At 43.9% G+C, this 5866-nt stretch overlaps 1 pseudogene; it reads right to left on the bottom strand.

Annotated features, from left to right (window-relative positions):
• Positions 1-487: 487 nt before the first annotated feature.
• On the bottom strand, positions 488-1163 carry LOC101662945 (annotated as a pseudogene).
• Between the last annotated feature and the right edge of the window lie 4703 nt (positions 1164-5866).

Raw genomic sequence — 5866 nt, 5'->3', positions numbered from 1 at the left:
TTATAAGGCCAAGACCCATCCTAATTAGGACTTTTAGACTCCAGAAAGGTGAGAAAGCTAGTTTCTAATCTTTAAAGCCATCTTTAAATGTGACATTTTGTCATAGTAACACTATTAACTAAAAAATCCCCAAAACCCCAAAAGCCAAACTCCCTGCCATTGAGTCGGTTCTGACTCATGGCAAACCTATGGAACAGGATGGAACTGCCCCTGTGGGTTTCTGGGACTAACTCTATTCCCCCCCCCCCCCATTTGAAAGCAGTTCCTTTTTTTTTAATCCCAAATTTTATTTTATTTTATTTTTAATCATTTTATTAGGGGCTCATACAACTCTTATCACAATCCATACATACATCAATTGTGTAAAGCGCATTTGTACATCCATTGCCCTCATCATTCTCAAAATATTTCCTCTCCACTTAAGCCCCCGGCATTAGGTCCTCATTTTCCCCCTCCCTCCCCGCTCCCCCCAGCAGTTCCTGTTTTATTAAGAGACCAGATTACAAAAATAATCATGGCAGACACCTTTGTTCATCCTTCTAATTAGTCTGTTGCTCTGGTCTTCCCTGTTGCCTGCATCTCCACCTTCTACCAAATGGGTGGTCTTTTTCTTCATCCCACCTTATGGAGAAGATCGTGTGAAGCATCACAGGAGTTATTTGTGTCTTTGAAGCATTTCCCAGCAGCACAGATCTCATGAATCCGATCCTCCATGCAGATGGTGCCATATTGACCAAGAGACCGTGCAATTAGAGGGTTATCTGTCAGGGCAATGCGCTTCTTATTGATTTTGCCATCACCACGCTTGTAGATGAGTTCATTCACCGACGTCAGGTCTGGGTACCCCCATGCAACGTATGGCTCCACAATCCTCAGCATGTTCACTGAAGCCTTGGTAAGCTTAACACAGGTGCCGTTGACAATCTGGCGAAGGCAAAGAAGCTGCAACACTTTTCGAACATTTGGGCGCACACCATTGACAGCTCATACTGAGAACAAATGCCAGCGTGGGCTCTCCGGGCACATAGAAGATGCCAGCTTTCTTGCCATCGAGCCATTCGGATTTCAGTTCTGTCCATCTGCCTGTATTCCTTCTGATAGTGCTTCGCTTTCTCAGAGATAAGCTTCCTCCTTGCCTTTTGAAGCATCTTTTGGGCAAACTTTTTCTTGGGCATTTGATCTTTAGTTCGGCGCAATTCCTTTGCTTTTTCTTAAGGGTCTCTGGAGCAGCAGGGACCTTCTTCTTCTTCTCCGGGACAGCCTCCATGATTCCAGGAGGTTAAAAAAAAAGGCGGGACTGTAACTCTTTATGAGAGCAGAAAGCCCCATCTTTCTCTCACTGAGTGCCTGGTGGTTTCAAACTGCTGACTTTGTGGTGAGCAGCCCAACAGTAACCACTATCCCACTAGGGCTCCTTGCTAAGACCCTCCTACAGCTCTGTCTCCCACCTACGTGCATTCACAGGTGCCTTCTCATTCTAAGGAAGCACAAACTCAGCCCTCCGCGATACCACACTGAGGCTGATTAAAAAGTGCTCTTGCGGCCACTCTAGGAGTCTTCTTCCATCTTGCCACTGTATACCTGAAAAATGACTATTCCTGCTGTGTGAGCAATAAGGTCCTACTCTCAGTTCTACCCATCTATGAGCTGTTTCAACCTGAGGTCTCTAAGTTTCTTTTTTCATAAAGTGAGCATCATAATACATGGCTCAAAGAGAAGATTTTAGGATTGGGGTTTGTGTTAGTCCGGGTAGATTAGAGAAACCAATCCATAGAAACTCCTAGGTGTATAAGAGAGAAGGTTTTTTTTAATTGTTTTATTGGGGGCTCATACAACTCTTACACAATCCATCCATCCATCCATCCATCCATCCATTGTGTCAAGCACATTTGCACATTGGTTGCCTTCATCATTCTCAAAACATTTGCTTTCTGCTTAAGCCCTTGGTATCAGCTCCTCATTTTTCCCCTCCCTTCCTGCTTCCCCCTCTCTCATGAACCCTTAATAATATATAAATTATTACTATTTTGTACTATCTTACACTGTCCAACGTCTCTCTTCACCCATCCCTCTATTGTCCATCCCACACAGAGGAGGTTATATGTAGATCCTTGTAATTGGTTTCCCCTTTCCACCCCACCCTTCCAGTAACGCCACTCTTACCACTGGTCCTGAAGGGATCATCTGTCCTGGATTCCCTGTGTTTCCAGTTCCTATCTGTACCAGTGTACATCCTCTGGTCTAGCCAGATTTGTAAGGTAGAATTGGGATCATGATAGTGGGGGTGCTGGGGGAGGGGGGAAGGAAACATTTAGGAACTAGAAAAAAGTTGGATGTTTCATCGTTGCTATACTGCACCCTGACTGGCTTGTCTCCTCCCCGTGATCCTTCTGTAAGGGGATGTCCAGTTGCCTACAGATGGGTCTTAGGTCCCCAATCTGCACTCCCCCTCATTCACAATGATTTGATTTTTTGTTCTTTGATGCCTGATAACTGATCTCTTCGACACCTCGTGATCATCGCATAGGTTGGTGTGCTTCTTCCATGTGGGCTTTGTTGTTTCTGATCTAAATGGCTGCTTGTTTACCTTCAAGTCTTTAAGACCCTAGATGCTATATCTTTTGATAGCCGGGCACCATCAGCTTTCCTCACCACATTTGCTTATGTAACCACTTTGTCTTCAGCAATTGTATTGGGAAGGTGAGCATCATGGAATGCCAGTTAAATAGAACAAAGTATTCTTGCATTGAGGGAGTACTTGAGTGGAGGCCCAATGTTCATCTGCTACCTTAATACTAAACCTATAAATATATGTGCATAGATCTATTTCCGCATCCTCATATATAAATACATTTACCTATAAATATGTATATGCCTTTATTTAGACCTCTCTAAATACCCTTTGCCTCCTAGCTCTTTCCTCTAGTTCCTTTTATTTTCCTCTTGTCCCACTATCATGCTCAGCCTTCATTTGGGTTACAGTAATTCCTCTCGGTTACATTACCCCTGATCACACCTTACCAGGGCTCCTACACCCTCCTCACCACCGATTTGGATCACTTGTTGTTCCCTGTCCCTGGGTTTGTTACCACTTCCTTTCCCCCGACAGGAGAAAGTTTTATATAAAGGGTAATTATACACTAAGAAAGCATCTCAACCCAGTCCAGTCCAAGCCCCTAAGTCCGATATTAGTCCATATGTCCCATAACAATCCTCTTCAGACTCACGAAACACATGCAATGACTCTGAATGCAGGACAATCACAGGTCAGTGGATCCAGTGGTGTTGTAAGCATCTCAGCACTGGCAGGGGTCTCGACATGGCTTCTCCAGCTCAGGGCACTAGCGTAGTTCCATGTGTCTTGTTAGATGCAATGTCTCCCAGGGAGTGAGCAGAGAAAAGTGTCTTCACCTCCAAGGAGGAAATAAATACTGGAATTCCCAGAATCCTCAGAGGAAGGCCATGCCCTTACAGAGGCCTCATTGGCTATGACCTGATTGACAGACTAGACTCCACCCCTTCACTCTTAATCCTCTCAAGTCCCAAACTGACACCAGATTATGTAACTACCACAGGGTTTATTACAAATTTAACAAAATATATGTAATGAGCCAAGCCTAATACTTGGGCTATGATTCTCAGTAAAACCCAACACTGCTGCCTTCTAGAATTTTATGTCAGGAAATTTACATTTGAAAAGACATGGACCCACTGAGAGCTGCTAGGAGAGCAGGACATTTGCATTTGAAGGAAGAATTTCCAGAATGAAATAAAAATGACTTTTTCACCTTTTGACTTTCAAGCAAGGGGAGAAAGCCAGCCAGGAAAAGTCAGTGCTCATCAAAATAACCTTTGTTTTTTTCCAGGACTAGAAATTGAAGGGAGCTGACCAGTCGACAGTGCAGGGTGCTCCCTTGAGGTGACCACCTGAGGCCACAAGATAAATGGAGGTGGGGAAGGTGCCGGGAATCAAAGATGGACTGAGTTTGGACATGTTGTACCGACACCCAGTGATCCGGCTCACAGAAGCCAAGGGTGAGAGAAAGCAAGAGAAAGGACTGGCTGATATGTAGGCTCCCAGTCGACAGCCGCTACCCATTGGCCAAGGCTACGGGGGCTAGGGGTGAGCTGAAGAGAACCCTACAGAATGAATGCGCACCATCGTGAGCTGGTGTAGTTTGCTACAATTTGGTGGCTTGCTCTGGACTGTGCTTGCAGATGCAAAGACTCCAAGTTCCAAACAGAACAAAAGATTCTTCAGATGAAGGAACATGCTTGTCTCCTCAGCGGACTGGTTTGAACAACCAACCAAAGGTGCCGTCAAGCTGATTCTGACTCATAGTGACCCTACATCAGGTTTCTGGCTGTACACAATTCATTATATGGACCTTTGGCCTCATCTTCTACCTCAGAGTGGTTAGTGGGTTTGATCTACCAACCGTGTGGTTAGCAGTCTAGCCTTTACCCCACGGTTCATAGTGATGGGCAATTTAGAAACTGGCTATGTAAAATGGAGTGAGGTGAAGGAATGAAGTGACTGGCTTATATCGTTTTATGCATGTGCTTACACTCAGAATGGACGGGGAAGGGAGGTTATCCTCTTTTCCTGATAGGTCTGGGGAAGAAAGATACTGGTAGGATTATAAGGTTCTATTGGGTGTCATTGTTAATAGGATCAATTGTGATTGTAAACATTATCATTGTAGAGGCTGTAACAATGAATGAGTGAGTTATAAAGGGGAAGCACTGCTGGGCGGAAGTATGGTAGTCACACCTAATGTCCTTTGAAAATATCACTCCGTTGATACCTCATAGGCTCGGAGGAAGGAAATATTTTCTCAGTTAAATTTCATTAGATGCCACAGAGTGTGACAATGAGATGGCTTTTGGAGAATCTGATCAGATCAGATGGATACCTGTAACAGACCCAAAGGGGTCTGATCACCCAGTAGGCAAGGTAAGCATGGGCTGACTTGTGCTTGTTTAATCTGTAGTGAACAATTTAACATTTTTAACCACATCAAAAGTTCTACTTCTAGGTATGGCTGGCATCTGTCTTTCTTCCAACTTCCTACAGAATCAACGTCTCTTTTCAAGTTTGCAATCCCTGACAGGGATAGTGGACCCAGGAAACCCACGTCTCATGATACTAACTTACTAATTAGTCGTGTACCGTTTCACATGTTTTCCACCACATCTTTGAAACCCACATGACATGGTGCACTACACATTAGTGAGGACAAGTAAGCCCGTGCTGACCTTGCTTACTGGGTGATCCGACCGTGCCAGAGTGGCTGTGACCTGAGTGGCCTCACCCTGGGGGCTGACTCTGCCCTACTAAAGCACTAATTGCTAAGGACTGATGGGGACGGGGAGAAGGACCAGGAACGGGAATGTATCCTCCAGGTACAAAAGAGCCAGGGGCTAGAAGAGCCAGAGGGCAGCTCTTCCACAGGCAGGAAAGAAAATTTCTAATTTAAAAATATGATTTCCACAAAACAATAGTTTAAAAGCTAATGCCTCATAACACCTAAGAATCAAAGCATGATTGAAAATAAATATATTTTCCCTCCAAATTTGCTAAAAGTTTCTCTCTGAGCATGCAAAGCCAACAAGGAAATCACATTGGGATTTTATTTTTGTTCATCATGCCACTTTTTAAAAAATGGGTTGCATTTCTTTTTTTCCTTTCAAATTTCCTCTCTCCAAAGTGGAGATAATAATTATAGAAAAGGATAGTCCAGAGATAGCTATTGAGAATAAAGTACAGAGCATGGTGTCTGATATATGATAGGTAATAAATAAATATTATGAACTTCCTTCCTTCCTTGTCAATGTGGTTCTTGAAAAAATAGGAATCATGGGG

This window comes from Echinops telfairi, unplaced genomic scaffold (genome assembly GCF_000313985.2).
Source record: "Echinops telfairi isolate 266 unplaced genomic scaffold, ASM31398v2 ScPeMD7_443;HRSCAF=831, whole genome shotgun sequence".
In the NCBI taxonomy this organism is placed as follows: domain Eukaryota; kingdom Metazoa; phylum Chordata; class Mammalia; order Afrosoricida; family Tenrecidae; genus Echinops; species Echinops telfairi.
The sequence above is the reverse complement of the archived record's forward strand: the minus strand, read 5'-3'. Positions and strand labels throughout refer to the sequence as shown.